This window comes from Pan paniscus, chromosome 6, assembly GCF_029289425.2.
Source record: "Pan paniscus chromosome 6, NHGRI_mPanPan1-v2.0_pri, whole genome shotgun sequence".
In the NCBI taxonomy this organism is placed as follows: Eukaryota; Metazoa; Chordata; class Mammalia; order Primates; family Hominidae; genus Pan; species Pan paniscus.
Genome location: NC_073255.2, coordinates 91,142,936 through 91,160,417, shown reverse-complemented (window position 1 = coordinate 91,160,417; position 17,482 = coordinate 91,142,936).

Below are 17,482 nucleotides of genomic sequence, written 5' to 3'. Positions count from 1 at the left end.
CTGCTTTTCTGCCCATACTCCCCATTCTCATACTCCCCTATCAGGCACCCTGCCTTTCAAGGTCTTCTCCACACCCCACCTCCTGCTGGGGTGCTGTCTGTCTTCCAGATAGCCAGTTGCCCGAGTCCTATACTTTTTTTTGGTGGGGGGTCTTACCCTCGCCCAGGCCGGAGTGCAGTGACGCGACCGTAGCTCACTGCAGCCTCGACCTCCTGGGCTCAAGCGATCCTCCCGCCTTTGCCTCCCGAGAATCTGGGACTACAGGCGCAGACTAATTTTAACATTTTTTTTTTTTTTTTTTTACTGAATCATGGTTACAATTTTTTTTTTAGACCGGGTGCGGTGGCTCACGCCTGTAATCCCGGCACTTTGGGAGGCTGAGGTGGGCAGATCACCTGAGGCCAGGAGTTGGAGACCACCCTGGCCAATATGGTGGAACCCCGTCTTTACTAAAAATACAAAAATTAGCTGGGCGTGGTGGCGGGTGCCTGTAATCCCAGCTACTCGGGAGGCTAAGGCAGGAGAATCGCTTGAACTCAGGAGGCGGAGGTTGCAATGGGCGGAAATCATGCCACTGCACACCAGCCTACCGGACGGAGACAGACTCCGTTTAAAAAAAAAAAATTGCCGTGGGTGGTGGCACGGCCCTGTAATCCCAGCTACTGGGGAGGCTGAGGCAGGAGAATCGTGTGAACTTGGGAGATGGAGGTTGCAGTGAGCCGAGATCTTGCCACTGCATTCCAGCCTCAGTGACAGAGCGAGACTCCATCTCAAAAAAAAAAAATGTTTTTTTTTAAAATAGAAGCGGGGGCTTGCTATGTTGCCCAGGCTGGTGTCGAACTCCTGGGCTCAAAGTGCTGAGATTACAGGCATGAGCCACCACACCTGGCCCAACAAAATTTTTTTTAGAGAAGGGGTCTTGCTACCTTGCCCAAGCTGGTCTCCAGCTCCTGGCCTCAAGCGACCTTCCCGTCTCAGGTAAATGGCTTTTATTTTATTTTTTCTGAGACAGGGTTTCACTGCGTCACCCAGGCTGGACTGCAGTGGCACAATCACGGCTCACTGCAACCTCTTCCCCCCGGGCCCAGGCAATCTTCCTGCCTCACCCTCCCGAGTAGCTGGGACCACAGATGTGCACCACCATGTCTGGCTAATTTTTTTCTGTTTTGTAGAGATAGGGCCTTACTATGTTCTAGGCATAGCAAGGGGACAGTTTCAGGCTGGTCTGGAACTCCCAGACTCAACTGATCCTCCTGCCTCAGCCCCCTGAGTAGCTGGAATTACAGGTGTGCTCCACCATGCCTGGCCTCAGCTATAGGCCTTTTAAGGCATTGTATAACTGCTGCCTCCTCCTCAAGCCTTCCCAGACTTTCTGAGTTAAAACTAATCTCTTTCATGGAATGTTCTGGAAGCATTTCTCAGAGGCTGCTGTGTAGTATTATAGAGGCGGCCCTCCCTGTGTGTCCACAGCGGGAGCTATGTCTTGTTCATCTGGTGCAAAGTGGTAATAGTCATCAAGAGCTTCAGGGCACTGGTAAATGCTTATGTGGAAGTCCTGCGGGTGGCTGGGTTAGTGGCCCTCCCAGCTATGACACCTGGGCCAGCTAGTCTTACACTGACCCCTCCCCCACCTCCTTAGGGCGGTCCAGGACCTACAGGATGAGTCCTAACTCTTTTTTTAAAAAAATAATTAATTAATTATTACTATTATATTTTGAGACGGAGTTTTGCTCTTGTTGCCCAGGCTGGAGTGCAATGGTGCGATCTTGGCTCACCACAACCTCCACCTACTGGGTTCAAGCGACTCTCCTGCCTCAGCCTCCCGAGTAGCTGGGATTACAGGCATGCGCCACTACGCCAGCTAATTTTGTATTTTTAGTAGAGACGGGGTTTCTCCACGTTGGTCAGGCTGGTTCAAACTCCCAACCTCAGGTGATCCGCCCGCCTCGGCCTCCCAAAATGCTGGGATTACAGGTGTGAGCCACTGCGCCTGGCCATTAATTTTTTTTTTTTTTTGAGACAGGGTCTGGCTCTGTCATGGAGGCTGGAACCTGGCTCACTGCAACCTCTACCTCCCGGGTTCAAGCAGTTCTCATGCCTCAGCCTCCTGAGTAGCTGGGACTACAGGCGCGCACCACCACACCTGGCTGATTTTTTTCTGTTTTTGGTAGAGACAGGGTTTCACCATGCTGGCCAAGCTGAGGATGTGTCCTAACTCTGTAAAGCTCCATCTCCTGCTTAATGGGACCCTGAGGTGTTTGGTTCCAATCTGAGGAGGGCTGAGGTCACCGAGGACTCTAAGCACACCAGGTGGTGTGATCATGTTTCCCGCATAGTAATTAGGGGAGTGATGAGGACATCTGAGCCCTGGATGGGGGCTGGTCCCAGGCCTGGGAGGGGTCCTTGGAGGGTGTTTTTCTAGAGTTGGTGGGTGTTTCTCTAGAGTTGGTGGGTGAAGGGCGTGGGGGTTGAAGATTCAGAACAATAGTATTTCAAAGGTGCTTTTTTTTGTTTGTTTGTTTTGAGAGAGTCTCTCTGTTGCCTATGCTGGAGTGTAGTGGGACAATCTCAGCTCACTGCAACCTCTACCTCCCGGGTTCAAGCGATTCTCTTTTGCAGCCTCCCAAGTAGCTGGGATTACATGTATGCGCCACCATGCCCGGCTAATTTTTGTATTTTTAGTAGAGACTGAGTTTCACCGTGTTGGGCAGGCTGATCTCGAACTCCTGACCTCAGGTGATCCTCCTGCCTCGACCTCCCAAAGTGCTGGGATTACAGGCATGAGCCACTGTGCCTGGCCTCAAAGGTGCTTTCAAATTGATCCCTGCCACACACCCCACCCTCCACCAGGTAATCTCAGCCTGGCCCAAGATCCCCACATCTAGGGGCAGAAGCAGCCTTGAGATATTTACTCAGAGTCCTGGGCCCCAGCCCTGATCAGGTGGCTGATGAAGGCAAGCAGAAAAACCAGTTGGTTTGATGTTTCCACTTGAACATTCCAGAGAAAGTGGTGGGGGCAGGGGAGGGGTCGTTGCTACCTGGGAAGGGATCTGGGGGTGGTGTCATCCTGGGGGCTGCCCAGCCCTCTCAGCTTGTTAGGAACAGGCCAGGAAGCGTGCTGTTGGTTGGCGAAGGCCTCCTTCTAGGGGAGGCCAGAGGGGAGGACTTCCGGAGCCCCTGACATGTGGAGGTGAAGGTGGGAGGTGAAATGGACTATAGCTCTTTGGAGGTCGAGTGTACACTGCCCCATCCGTGTTCCCAGGCTTCCTGTGAAGTGGGAGGGTGCCATCCTTATTCTGCTGATGAGGAAAGAGAGGCTTGGACGGCGAAGTAACCCAGCTCCAGGTCACTCAGCCAGTGCACAGCCCGGATTCTTTCCTTCACTGACTCCTAACGCAGTGCTCCGTGTATTTCATCACCGCCCTTCAGGCCGTGGGGACCAAGGGCCGAAGGGGTGCGGCCTGAGGCGGCCGGGACACTGCGCCTAGGTGGCGCGGTGGCATTGAATGGGTTAAGGAGGGGAGGTGGCAGGTGTCCCTTAACCGCACCTGGCCCAGTATCGGTCACGTGGCCAGGGTTTCACCTGCCCCGCTGAGCAGGGACAATCAGGCTGCTTGTTTTGTGGCCGGTCGCCATGGTGACAGCAGCTTGCCAGGGGAGGTCATGGGGCAAATTCCTGCTGGCCAGCCGGGTGGGGCAGGAGTGTCAGCTGTGCTGGCACCAGTCGGGGCTTCCCGGAAGACCCCTGGAGCTTTCCCGTGGGGCTGTCCCTGGGGGGCCCCTATGTGACTCCGCTCGAAACCTCCTCCCATCTCAACCCCCACATCAGCCCAGCTTCTCTCCTCCCAGATTTTGAACCTGAGTTGATGTATTAAGCAGCTGGGATTTTCATATACATTATTTTGTTTAATCCGCACACAGCAACCTTTCCCACGTGGGAATGGTAATCCCTGCAGGTCTGCTGCCGGCTGCGCCTCCCCTACTACTCACCCAACACTTTGAGAACACTGGCTCCTTCCTGCCTTGCTTCAACAAGCCCAGATCCATTAGAGCCTCTCACTGCGCGCCAAGCACCTTCCTAGACGCAGCCGTGAACAAAACAACAAATTAATCAGTCTCACAACAAAGGATTATGTCCGAGTATTTATTTTCTTCGGAACAGGTTAGGTTGGCCCCAGTCATCCAGAGAAGGTGGGGACGGTACAAGATCAGGCCAGGGCTCTGGTATCCAGAACATCTCCACGAGCTCTCTCTGCCACCTCCCTGCCTCACCCGCACCTGCTGCCCACCAAGCCTTCCCACGGATTGTCCACAGATTCCCACCAGCCCCACAGATTCTCCTGCTTCCAGTCACTGCTCCCTCTGCTCCCTAACCTCCAACAGGCCCTGCTGACAGTAACAGTTGTCAATTTTTTTTTTTTGAGATGGAGTCTCGCTCTGTCACCCAGGCTGGAGTGCAGTGGCATGATCTTGGCTCACTGCAACCTCCACCTCCCAGGTTCAAGCGATTCTCCTGCCTTAGTCTTCAGAGTAGCTGGGATTACTGGCACGCACCACCACGCCCAGCTATTTTTGTATTTTTAGTAGAGACAGGGTTTCACCGTATTGGCCTCGAACTCCTGACCTCAGGTGATCCACCTGCCTTGGACTCCCAAAGTGCTGGGATTACAGGCATGAGCCACTGTGCCCCACTGGTTGTCAACTATTTTTTCCTGCCTCCTGATTCTGTGGAAGACCCAGTGTCTCCCAGGAACAGTCTCATCACATGTACAGATTCTTTCTTTTTTCTTTTTTATTGAGACAGGGTCTGGCTGTTGTTGCCCAGGCTGGTCTCAAACTCCTGGGCTCAAATGATCCTCCTGCCTCGGCCTCTCTAAGTGCTGGGATTACAGGTGTGATTCTTAAAGTGGCAGGGTGAGGACACCTTCCTTTTTGGAATGAATGGAGGATGGTGAGAGAGTCTGTGTATTTTGACACCCAGCAACCTCTACCCCACTTGCCTGCAGGATACAGCTCAGTCTCCTCTGTCTGCATTTTGGTGTCTTTATTTTATTTATTTATTTATTTATTTATTTATTTATTTTTATTATTATTTTATGAGGCAGAGTCTCGCTCTGTCCCCCAGGCTGGAGTGCAGTGGCGCGATCTCGGCTCACTGCAAGCTCCGCCTCCTGGGTTCACACCATTCTCCTGCCTCAACCTCCCGAGTAGCTGGGACTACAGGCGCTCACCACCATGCCTGGCTAATTTTTTTGTATTTTTAGTAGAGATGGGGTTTCACCATGTTAGCCAGGATGGTTTCGATCTCCTGACCTTGTGATCCGCCCGCCTCGGCCTCCCAAAGTGCTGGGATTACAGGCATAAGCCACTGCGCCTGGCTTTTATTTATTTATTTTGAGATGAAGTCTCACTCTGTTGCCCAAGCTGGAGTGCAATGGCATGATCTCGGCTCACTGCCACTTCTGCCTACTGGGTTCCAGCAATTCTCCTGCCTCAGCCTCCTGAGTAGCTGGGACTACAGGCATGAGCCACCATGCCTAGCTAATTTTTGTATTTTTAGTAGAGACGGGGTTTCACTATGTTGGCCAGCCTGGTCTTGAACTCCTGACCTCGTGATCCGCCTGCCTTGGCCTTCCAAAGTGCCGGGATTACAGGAGTAAGCCACCGCGCCTGGCCCTGGTGTCTTTATTTTTTTGAGACGGAGTCTTGCTCTGTTGCCCAGGCTGGAATGCAGTGGTGCAATCTCAGCTCAGTGCAATCTACCTCTCAGATTCAAATGATTCTCTTGCCTCAGCCTCCTAAATAGCTGGGACCACAGGCATGCACCACCACACCCAGCTAATTTTTTTGTATTTTTAGTAGAGATGGGGTTTCACCATGTTGGCCAGGATGGTCACCATCTCTTGACCTCGTGATCCACCTGCCTTGGCCTCCCGAAGTGCTGGGATTACAGGCATGAACCACCGCGCCCCACAGGTTCTGTTTATTTTTATCCCTTAAATAGCTCTGATTCCTTTTTAAATTTTATTTATTTACTTATTTATTTATTTAGAGACAGAGTCTTACTCTGTTGTCCAGGCTGGAGTGCAGTGGTGAAATCTTGGCTCACTGCAACCTCTACCTCCTGGGTCCAAATGATTATCTCGTGCCTCAGCCTCCCAAGTAACTGGGATTACAGGTGTGTGCCACCACACCTGGCTAATTTTCATATTTTTAGTAGAGCTGGGGTTTCACCATGTTGGCCAGGCTGGTCTCGAACTCCTGACCTCAGGTAATCTGCCTGCCTCTGCTTCCCAAAGTGCTGGGATTACAGGCGTGAGCCACCACGCCTGGCCTAATTTTTAATTTAATTTTAATTTTATTATTACTTTTTGAGACAGGGTCTCACTCTGTTGCCCATTTTAATTTTTTTATTATTTTTTGAGACAGAGTCTCACTCTGTTGCCAAGGCTGGAGTGCAGTGGTGCAGTATTAGCCACTGCAACCTCAACTTCCTGGGCTCAGGTGATCCTTCCACCACAGTCTCCCCAGTAGCTGGGACCAGAGGCACATGCCACCTTGCCCGGCTAATTTTTGTATTTTTGGTAGAGATGGGGTTTCACCATGTATCCTAGGCTGGTCTCAAACTCCTGGGCTCAAGCGAGCCTCTGGCCTCAGCCTCCGGAAGTGCTGGGATTACAGTCCTGAGCCACCGGGCCTGGTCAAGCTCTGATTTCTATCCAGCACCCTCCATTTCTAGGGCCTTATCTCTCCTCTGCCTTGCCACCTCCTCCTGGACTTGTCCATTTTGGCCCCTCTAGACATTTCCGTCCCTGGTCATCAGCATGATCTTTTAACAACGTAAAATATGCTTCTATGTTAATCATTTTTCTTCTTTTGTACATTTTCCTATTTTTCTGTGTTCTGGGTTCTGGGCTCATTGCCCCGGGGGATGCATACGGCTGGACCTAAGAGTGGAGAAGCTGGTTTATGTGTTTCAAAAGCTAAAGCCCTTAAGGGAAGGGAATGCCTCAGCAGAGACAGTATCTTGGCCAAGAATGGAAGGAAGGTCTGCCACCTGCTTCTTGGCAGGGTCCCCAGAGAAGAATGGCTCATGAGCCTGCCAGGCCGGCAGGACCATAAGCAGCTTGCAAAATATTCCTCTGTTTCCCAGGTTCAGAGCAGACACAGTGCAGCCTGCGGAACTGGAGGGGCTGTTGACACAGGATGATGGATGTCTTGTCATTGCTGCTTGAGGGCTGGATGCTGTACAACTCCCTGCAGGCTCCCTCCTCTCTAAGCAAATCTGGCCCTGTTGAGTATGCAGGAACTGTGGCCCAGTCTCAGGAGGACTGAGGTTAAACTTGTTTCCAGGCCGGCTGTGATGGTCACGTCTGTAATCCCAGCACTTTGGGAGGCTGAGGCAGGTGGATCACTTGAGGTCAGGAGTTCGAGACCAGCCTGCCCAACATGGTGAAACCCCGTCTCTACTAAAAATACAAAAATTAGCCAGTGTGGTGGCACCCACCTGTAATCCCAGCTACTTGGGAGGCTAAGTTAGGAGAATTGCTTGTATCTGAGACATGGAGGTTGCAGTGAGCCGAGATTGAGTTACTGCACTCCAGCCTGGGTGACAGAGCGAGACTCCATCTCAAAAAAAAAAAAAAAAAAAATTTGTTTCCAGCTGCTTCTGCAGAATAGAGCATCGAGGATGGACACTAAGATGAATTACAGAAAATAATGTCATTGCACATTTAAGTTTGTTATTGACATTCGGTAACTGCTAGAATGCCATACATATTGGTCCACAACCAACTGACTTTCCTTTTCTTTTTCTTTTCTTTTTTTTTTTTTTTTGAGACAGAGTCTGGCTCTGTTGCCCAGGCTGGAGTGCAGTGGCAGGATCTCGGCTCACTGCAACCTCTGCCTCCTGGACTCAAGAGATCCTCCCACCTCAGCCTCCCAAGTAGCTGGACTACAGGTGCATGCCACCACACCTGGCTAATTTTGTTTGTTTGAGACCCCAGAACACAGAGCCCAGAAAAACAGGAAAATGTACAAAAAAACAAAATAGATTAACATAGAAGCATATTTTATGTTGTTAAAAGATCATGCTGATGACCAGGGAGGGAAATGTCTGGAGGGGCCAAGATGGACAAGTCCAGGAGGAGGCAACACAGGAGTCTTGCTCTATCACCCAGGCTGGAGTGCAGTGGCACGATCTCAGCTGACTACAGCCTCCGCCTCCCGAATTCAAGCAATTCTCCTGCCTCCACCTCCCAAGTAGGTGGGATTACAGGTGTGTGCCACCACGCCCAGCCTAATTTTTGTATTTTTCTGTAGAGACGGGGTTTCACCACATAACCCGGTTGGTCTCAAACTTCTGAGCTCAAGTGATTCTCCTGCCTCAGCCTCCCAAATTGTTTACAGGTGTGAGCCACCGAACCCAGCCTCTTTTTTTTCTTTTTCTTTTTCTTTTTCTTTTTTTTTTTTTTTAAAGAGACAGGGTCTTGCATTGTCATATCCAGGCTGGAGTGTGAAGTGCATTAAAACAATCATAGCTCATTATAGCCTCCAACTTCCTGGCTCAAGTGATTCTCCTGCCTTAGCCTCCTGAGTAGCTGGGACTACGGGTGTACACCACCACACTGGCTAATTTTACGTATTTATTTATTTTAGTTTTAGAGATGGGGGTCTCACTATTTTGCCCAGTCTGGCCTTGAACTCCTGGGCTCAAACAATCTTCCCTCCTCAGCCTCTGGACTAGATGGGACTACAGGTGCACACCACCGTGATTTACATTTTTATTTATTTTCATTTTTATTTTTGAGATGGAGTTTTGCTCTTGTCACCTAGGCTGGAGTGCAATAGTGCAATTTCGGCTCACTGCAACCTCCACCTCCTAGGTTCAAGTGATTCTCCTGCCTCAGCCTCCTGAGTAGCTGGGACTACAAGTGTGAGCCACCATGCCTGGCTAATTTTTTGTATTTTTAGTAGAGATGGGGTTTCACCATGTTGGCCAGGCTGATCTCAAACTCCTGACCTCAAGTGATCTGCCCACCTTGGCCTCCCAAAGTGCTGGGATTACAGGCGTGAGCCACCGTGCCTAGCCGATTTACTTTTTTGTTTTTTTTGAGATGGAGCCTCGCTCTGTCTCCCAGGCTGGAGTGCACTGGCGCCATCTCAGCTCACTGCAACCTCCACCTCCTGGGTTCAAGCAGTTCTCTGCCTCAGTCTCCCGAGTAGCTGGGATTATAGGCTCCTGGCTAATTTTTGTATTTTTAGTAGAGATGAGGTTTCACCATCTTGGCCAGGCTGGTCTTGAACTCCTGATCTCATGTGATCTGCATGCCTCAGCCTCCCAAAGTACTGGGATTACAGGCATGAGCCACCATGCCCCGCCCGGTTTACATTTTTTTTTTTTTGAGGCGGAGTCTTGCTCTGTCGCCCAGGCTGGAGTGCAGTGGTGCGATCTCGGCTCACTGCAAGCTCCACCTCCCGGGTTCACGCCATTCTCCTGCCTCAGCCTCCCGAGTAGCTGGGACTACAGGTGCCCACCACCACACCCGCCTAATTTTTTGTAGTTTTAGTAGAGACGGGGTTTCACTGTGTTAGCCAGGATGGCCTCAATCTCCTGACCTCGTGATCCGCCCGCCTCGGCCTCCCAAAGTGCTGGGATTACAGGCGTGACCCACCGCACCCGGCCCCGATTTACATTTTTAAAGGACTATTTGGCTGTGTAGAAGAAGGTATGAGGCAGATTAGAGGGGAAGCAGAGGAGAAGCGGCAAAATGAGGAAGCTATTACAGACATTCAACTGAGGCATGATGGTCACATGACTGGAAGGTGGCTGTGGAAGTAGGGAAAGAAAGATAGATTTGGGATGTATTTTGGAGTTCGAATCAACAGGATTTGATGAGGAATGGGATGGGGAGGGGGGAAGATGGTGGTGAGGGAGAGGAAGACACCAAGGACAGCTCCCAGGTTTCTGGATTGAACATGTGGGTGGTGAGTAGTTGTGCTATTTACTGAGATGGGGAAGGTGGGTTTTGTTTGTTTGTTTTTTTCCACTCTATAGGGTGCAAGTAAGGAGACTCTAGAATGTCCACTTGGGACATTCTAGCAGTTACCGAATGTCAATAAAAACTTAGATGTGCAATGACATTATTTTCTGTAATTCATCTTAGCTTTCACCCCAGTGCTGTAGGGGGCCTGCCCCTCCACACCTGTGGGTATTTCTCGTCAGGTGGGACGAGAGACTGAGAAAATAAATAAGACAGAGACAAAGTAGAGAGAAAGAACAGTGGGCCCAGGGGATCAGCACTCAGCATACGGAGGACCCGCACCGGCACTGGTCTCTGAGTTCCCTCAGTATTTATTGATTACTATTTTCACTATCTCGGCAAGGGGAATGCAGCAGGAGAACAGGGTGATAGTGGGGAGAAGGTCAGCAGGAAAACATGTGAGCAAAGGAATCTATGTCACAAATAAGTTCAAGGGAAGGTACTGTGCCTGGATGTGTACATAGGCTAGATTTATGCTTCTCTCCACCCAAACAGCTCAGTGTAGTAAAAAATTACAGAGCAGCATTGCCGCCAGCATATCTTGCCTCCAGTCACAGGGCGGTTTTCTTCTATCTCAGAATAGAACAAATGTACGATCGGGTTTTACACTGAGACATTCTGTTTCCAGGGACAAGCAAGAGACAGAGGCCTTCCTCTTATCTCAACCGTAAGAGGCCTTCCTCTTTTACTAATCCTCCTCAGCACAGACCCTTTTTTGGGTGTTGGGCTGGGGGACGGTCAGGTCTTTCCCTTCCCACGAGGCCACATCTCAGGCTGTCTCAGTGGAGGGAAACTTTGGACAATGCCCAGGCTTTCTTAGGCAGAGGTCCCTGCGGCTTTCCGCAGTGCATTGTGCCCTTGGTTAATCGAGACTGGAGAATGGCGATGACTTTTACCAAGCATACTACCTATAAACATATTGTTAACAAGGCACAGCCTGCACAGCCGTAGATCCCTTAAACCTTGATGCCATACAGCACATGTTTCTGTGAGCACAGGGTCGGGGCTAAAGTTTACGGATTAACAGCATCTCAAGGCAAAACAATTTTCTTAGTACAGATCAAAATGGAGTTTCTTTTTTTTTTTTTTTTTTTTTTTTTTTGAGACGGAGTCTCGCTCTGTCGCCCAGGCTGGAGTGCAGTGGCGCGATCTCGGCTCACTGCAAGCTCCGCCTCCCGGGTTCACGCCATTCTCCTGCCTCAGCCTCCCGAGTAGCTGGGACTACAGGCGCCCGCTACCACGTCCGGCTAATTTTTTGTATTTTTAGTAGAGACGAGGTTTCACCGTGTTAGCCAGGATGGTCTCGATCTCCTGACCTCGTGATCCGCCCGCCTCGGCCTCCCAAAGTGCTGGGATTACAGGCGTGAGCCACCGCGCCCGGCCTGGAGTTTCTTATGTCTTCCTTTTCTACATAGACACAGTAACAGTCGGATCTCTCTCTTTTCCCTATACAATGCTCTATATGTTTGAGATGCCCCTGAGATATTAGAACAGTTAGCACTTATGGAATGCTTAACAAATGCCAAGCACCGTTCTTGTTACCAAAACAGCAGGGGTTCAGGCGAGGTCCTGCTGCTTGCCGCACAGAAAGCCAATCACTGAGACGATTATTGCCAAGGAAGAAGGCTTTAATTGGGTGCTGTGGCTGAGATGGGAGATTGGTCTCAAATCCATCTCCCTGATCGACTGAAGTTAGGGTCTTATATAGCAGGGAACAAATGTAACCATGTATGGGAAAACAAGAACTTGGGGGAAAGGTAAGGAAGCAATCATGATGAATGAGGGGCCTGGCATTTCATTGTCTAGATGCCATGATCTGGTGAGTTTCAGTTCTTTCATACTTTTTGAGAGGGCTGATGGTCATTTCCTAAAGAAGAAACTCAGATCAAGTAAATGTAAGTTTCAAGCTTTAAGACCAAAAGGGTTGACCCGCACCATGGCTCATGCCTGTAATCCCAGCACTTCGGGAGGCTGAGGCCAGTGGATCGCTTGAGGTCAGGAGTTTAAGACCAGCCTGGCCAACATGGTGAAACCCCATCTCTTCTAAAAATACAAAAAATTAGCTGGGCATGGTGGCGCACGCCTGTAATCCCTGCTACTCAGGAGGCTGAGGCAGGAGAATCACTTGAACCCAGGAGGTGGAGGTTGCAGTGAAGCGAGATCATGCCACTGCACTGCAGCCTGGGTGACAAGAGTGAAACTCCATCTCAAACAAACAAACAAACAAGAAAACAAAGTACTAGGATTATAGGCATGAGCCAACACTGTGTCCGGCTTATCTAAGATTTTCATAGCTAGAGAGAGGTTAATGCCTGGCTTTGAAGCTTCAAAGGACAGGCTGACTCTTGTTCGGGGTAATGCAGCTGGTGACTTGAAGTTAAAACCAATGCTCCTTTGCCATTCTGAAAATCCCAGGGCCCTTAAGAATTACATTAAATCGGCCAGGTGCGGTGGCTCACACCTGTAATCCCAGCACTTTGGGAGGCTGAGGTGGGCAGATCACCTGAGGTCAGGAGTTCGAGACCAGCCTGACCAATATGATGAAACCCTGTCTCTACTAAAAATACAAAAATTAGCCAGGTGTGGTGGCATATGCCTGTAATCCCAGCTACTTGGGAGGCTGGGACAGGAGAATCGCTTGAACCCAGGAGGCAGTGCCGTGAGCCGAGATTGCGCCACTGCACTCCAGCCTGGGCAACAAGAACGAAACTCTATCTCGAAAAAAAAAAAAAAAAAAAAAAGAATTACATTAAATCGACTCTGCCTGTGCTCTAGAAATGGAGCAACAAAGCTTAGGTGACTGCACATCTGTTTACAAGATGGTTTGCTGAATATTTGAAGCCCACTGTTGACACCTCCTGCTCAGAAAAAAGAAAAGATTCTGTTCAAAATAGTATTGCTTATTGACAATGCACCTGGTCACCCAAGAGCTCTGCTGAAGATGTACAAAGACATTAATGTTGTTTTCATGGCTGCAAATAAAACATCCATTCTGCTGTTCATGGATCAAGGAGTAATTTAGACTTTTAAGTCTTATTATTTGAGAAATATATTTTGTGAGGCTGTAGCTGCCATAGATAGTGATTCCTCTGATGGATCTGGGCAAGGTAAATTGAAAACCTCCTGGAAAGAATTCGCCATTCTGGAAGCCATTAAGAACATTCAGGGTTCATGGGAGGAGGTGACAATATCCACATTAGCAGGAGTTTAGAAGAAGTGAATTCCACCCTCATGGATAAGTTTGAGGGATTCAAGACTTCAGTGGAGGAAGGAATTGCAGATGTGGTGGAAATAACAAAAGAACTAGGATTAGAAGCCAAGCGTGAAGATGGGACTGAATTGCTACAATCTCATGATCAAACTTGAAAAGATGATGAGTTGCTTCTTTGTTACGTCTTGGTGTTTTTTGAGACAGAGTCTCGCTCTGTCGCCCAGGCTGGAGTGCAGTGGTGTGATCTTGACTCACTGCAACCTCCGCCTCGTGGGTTCAAGAGATCCTCATGCCTCAGCCTCCTGAGTAGCTGGGATCACAGCTGTGCACCACCACACCCTGCTACTTTTTGTATTTTTTTTTTTTTTTTAGAGAGGGGCTTCGCCTTATTGGCTAGCCTGGTCTTCAACTCCTGGTCTCAAGTCATCCGCCTGCCTTGGCCTCCCAAAGTGTTGGGATTACAGGCGTGAGCCACTGTGCCTGGCAAGGGGTTGCTTCTTATGATGAGCAAAGAAAGCGGTTTCTTTTTTTTTTTTTTTTTTTTTTTTGGAGACGGAGTCTTGCTCTGTCACCCAGGCTGGAGTGCAATGGTGCCGTCTGAGCTCACTGCAATCTCTGTCTCCTGGGTTCAAGCGATTCTCCTGCCTCAGCCTCCCAAGTAGTTGGGACTACAGGCACGTGCCAGCATGCCCAGCTAATTTTTGTATTTTTAGTAGAGACAGGGTTTCACCATGTTGGCCAGGCTGGTCTCAAACTCCTGACCTCAAGTGATCCACCTGCCTCAGCCTCCCAAATTGCTGGCATTACAGGCGTGAGCCACCGCGCCCAGCCAGAAAGTGGTTTCTTGAGATGGAAACTACTCCCGGTGAAGATTGTGTGAACACTGTTGAAATGACAACAAAGGATTTATAATATCCTATAAACTTGGCTGATCAGCCATCTAAGTTTTATAGTTTTAGATCTTATGTTTAGGTCTTTGATCCATTTTCAGTAAATTTTTTTATATGGTGTTAAGGAACCAACTTCATTTTTTTGCATGCAAATATCCAGTTTCCCCAGCATTATCTGTAAAAAGATTGCCCATTCCTCACTGAGTGGTTTTGGTATCCTTATTGAAAATTATTTGACTTCATATATGAGTGTTTATTTCTGAGCTTTTTATTCTATTCCATTGGTCTATATGTCTGTCTTCATGCCAGTACCACTGTTTTGATTACTGTAGCTTTGTAGTAAGTTTTGAAAGCAGAAAGTATGAATCCTCCAACTTTGTTCTTTTTTTTTCTGAGACAGAGTCTCACTCTGTCACCCAGGTTGGAGTGCAGTGGTGCAATCTCAGCTCACTGCAACCGCCACCTCCCAAGTTCAAACAATTCTTGTTCCTCAGCCTTCTGAGTAGCTGGGATTACAGGCTCGCACCACCATGCCTGGCTAATTTTTGTATTTTTAGTAGAGACGGTGTTTCACCATGTTGGCCAGGCTGGTCTTGAGCTCCTGACCTCAGGTGATCCGCCTGCCTTGACCTCCCAAAGTGCCGGGATTACAGGCATGAGCCACCGCGCCTGGCCTCTTACTGTTTCTGGATATGAATTTCCTGCTTCAATCAGGTCAGCCTCTGCTCACTCTTGTGCATATCATTTTTCTGCCTTGTGCATATCATTTTTCTCCTTGCTGTTGCCCATCAGTGAATCCTGCCTGGGAAGGCTTCCCCTCTTAGCTCTGCCCATCTCAAACTTACTTATTTAAGACTCAGAAGCATACTTATAGGTTGGGCATGGTGGCTCACGCTTGTAATTCCAGCATTTTGAGAGGGTGAGGTGGGCGGATCACTTGAGCCCAGGAGTTCCAGACCAGCCTGGGCAATATGACAGAACCCTGTCTCTATTTAAAAAAAGAAATTTAGGCCAGGCGCAGTGGTTCATGCCTATAATCCCAGCACTTTGGGAGGCCGAGGTGGGCGGATCACAAGGTCAGGAGATCGAGACCATCCTGGCTAACATGGTGAAACCCCGTCTCTGCTAAAAATACAACAACAACAAAAAATTAGCCGGGTGTGGTGGCAGGCACCTGTAGTCCCAGATACTTGGGAGGCTGAGGCAGGAGGATAGCATGAACCCGGGAGGCAGAGCTTGCAGTGAGCTGAGATGGCACCACTGCACTCCAGCCTGGGCAACCAAGCGAGACTCCATCTCAAAAAAAAAAAAAAAAAGAAATGTAATTAAAAAACAACAACAACAACAACCAGCCCTGCAGCACTATTCACAATAGCAAAGGCATGGAATCAACCTAAATGCCCATCAGTGATAGACTGGATAAAGAAAATGTGGTACATATACACCATGGAGTACTACGCAGCCATAAAAAAGAATGAGATCGTGTCTTTTTCAGGAACATGGATGGAGCTTGAGGCTATTATCCTTAGCAAACTAACACAGGAACAGAAAACCAAATAGCGTATGTTCCTGCTTATAAGTAGGAGCTAAATGATAAGAACTTATGAACACAAAGAGGGAAACAACAGACACTGGGGTCTACTTGAGGGTGAGGGTGGGAGGAGGGAGAGGAGCAGAAAAGATCACTATTGGGTACTGGGCTTACTTGGGTGACAAAATAATCTGTTCAACAAACTCCTGTGACACGTGTTTACCTATGTAAGAAACCTTCATATGTATCCCCAAACCTAAAATAAAAGTTAATTAAAAAACCCAACCAAACCAAAAACCGGCCGGGCATGGTGGCTCACGGCTGTAATCCCAGCACTTTGGGAGGCCAAGGTGGGCAGATCACTTGAGGTTAGGGGTTTGAGAGCAGATGGGCCAACATGATGATACACCATCTCTACTAAAAATACAAAAAGTTTGGCTGGGGATGGTGGCTCACGCCTCTAACCCCAGCACTTTGGGAGGCCAAGCCAGGAGGATCACCTGAGGTCAGGAGTTCGAGACTGGCCTGGCCAACATGGCAAAACACCGTCTCTACTAAAATTACAAAAATTAGTCAGGCGTGCTGGTGGGCGCCTGTAATCATAGCTACTTGGGAGGCTGAGGCAGCAGAATTGCTTGAATCCGGGAGGTGGAGGTTGCAGTGAACCGAGATCGTGCCATTGTACTCCAGTCTGGGCAACAAGAGGTAAACTCTGTCTCAGAAAAACCCCCAAAGTTAGCTGGGCATGGGGGTGGGTGCCTGTAATCCCAGCTACTTGAGAGGCTGAAGCGGGAGAATTCCTTAAACCCGGGAGGCGGAGGTTACAGTGAGCCGAGATCGCACCACTGCATCCTAGCCTGGGCCAAAGAGCGAGACTCTGTCTCAAAGAAAACAATAACAACAACAAAAAACTAAAAAACCAAAACCAAAACAAAAAAACCCTACTTATTCAAGGCTCAGTCTATGAAGTCTTTTTAGACTGTTATACCCCTCCATGACCTTTGAACTCTTCTGGAACCAATCTGCTATTCCTTGATTGCACATAAGACATAATTAATTTATTTTCCAAACTGCATGATGGGCGCAGGCCTTGTCTTCCCTTTACAGAGCATCAGCTCTGAGCAGGGCATTCTGCTAGGCTCAGGGCATACTGAGGATGACAAGATGCTTAGGGGTTGCTCCCTGACAGAGCATGGTCTGGGGGTAGAGGAAAGATAAGCTAAGAGGTGATTCTGGACCAGTGTAACAAATAGCATTGTAAGGTCATGGTTGCGGGATGCACAGGAGTCAGGGAACCGTTCTCAACTGAGATGTGAAATGACCTCTTTTTTTTTTTTTTCTTTTTTGAGACCGAGTCTCACTCTGTCACCCAGGCAGTGCAGTAGTGCAATCTCGGCTCACTGCAACCTCCGCCTCCCGGGTTCAAGCAGTTCTCCTCCTCAGCCTCCCGAGTAGCTGGGATTACAGGCGCCCGCCACCACGCCTGGCTAATTTTTTTGTATTTTTAGTAGAGATGGGGTTTCACCATGTTGGCCAGGCTGGTCTCGAACTCCTGGCCTCAAGTGATCCACCTGCTTTGGCCTTCCAAAGTGCAGGGATTACAGGCGTGAGCCACTGTACCCGGCTGAATGATTTCTCTCTTTCTTTTTTTTTTTTCCCTGAGCAATCTTGCTTTCTCGCCCGGCTACAGAGCAGTGGCACGATTATAGCTCACTGCAGTCTTGACCTTATGTGCTCAAGTGATCCTCTCACTTCAGCCTCCCAAGTAGTTAGGACTATAGGCATGTGCCACCATGCCCGGTTAATT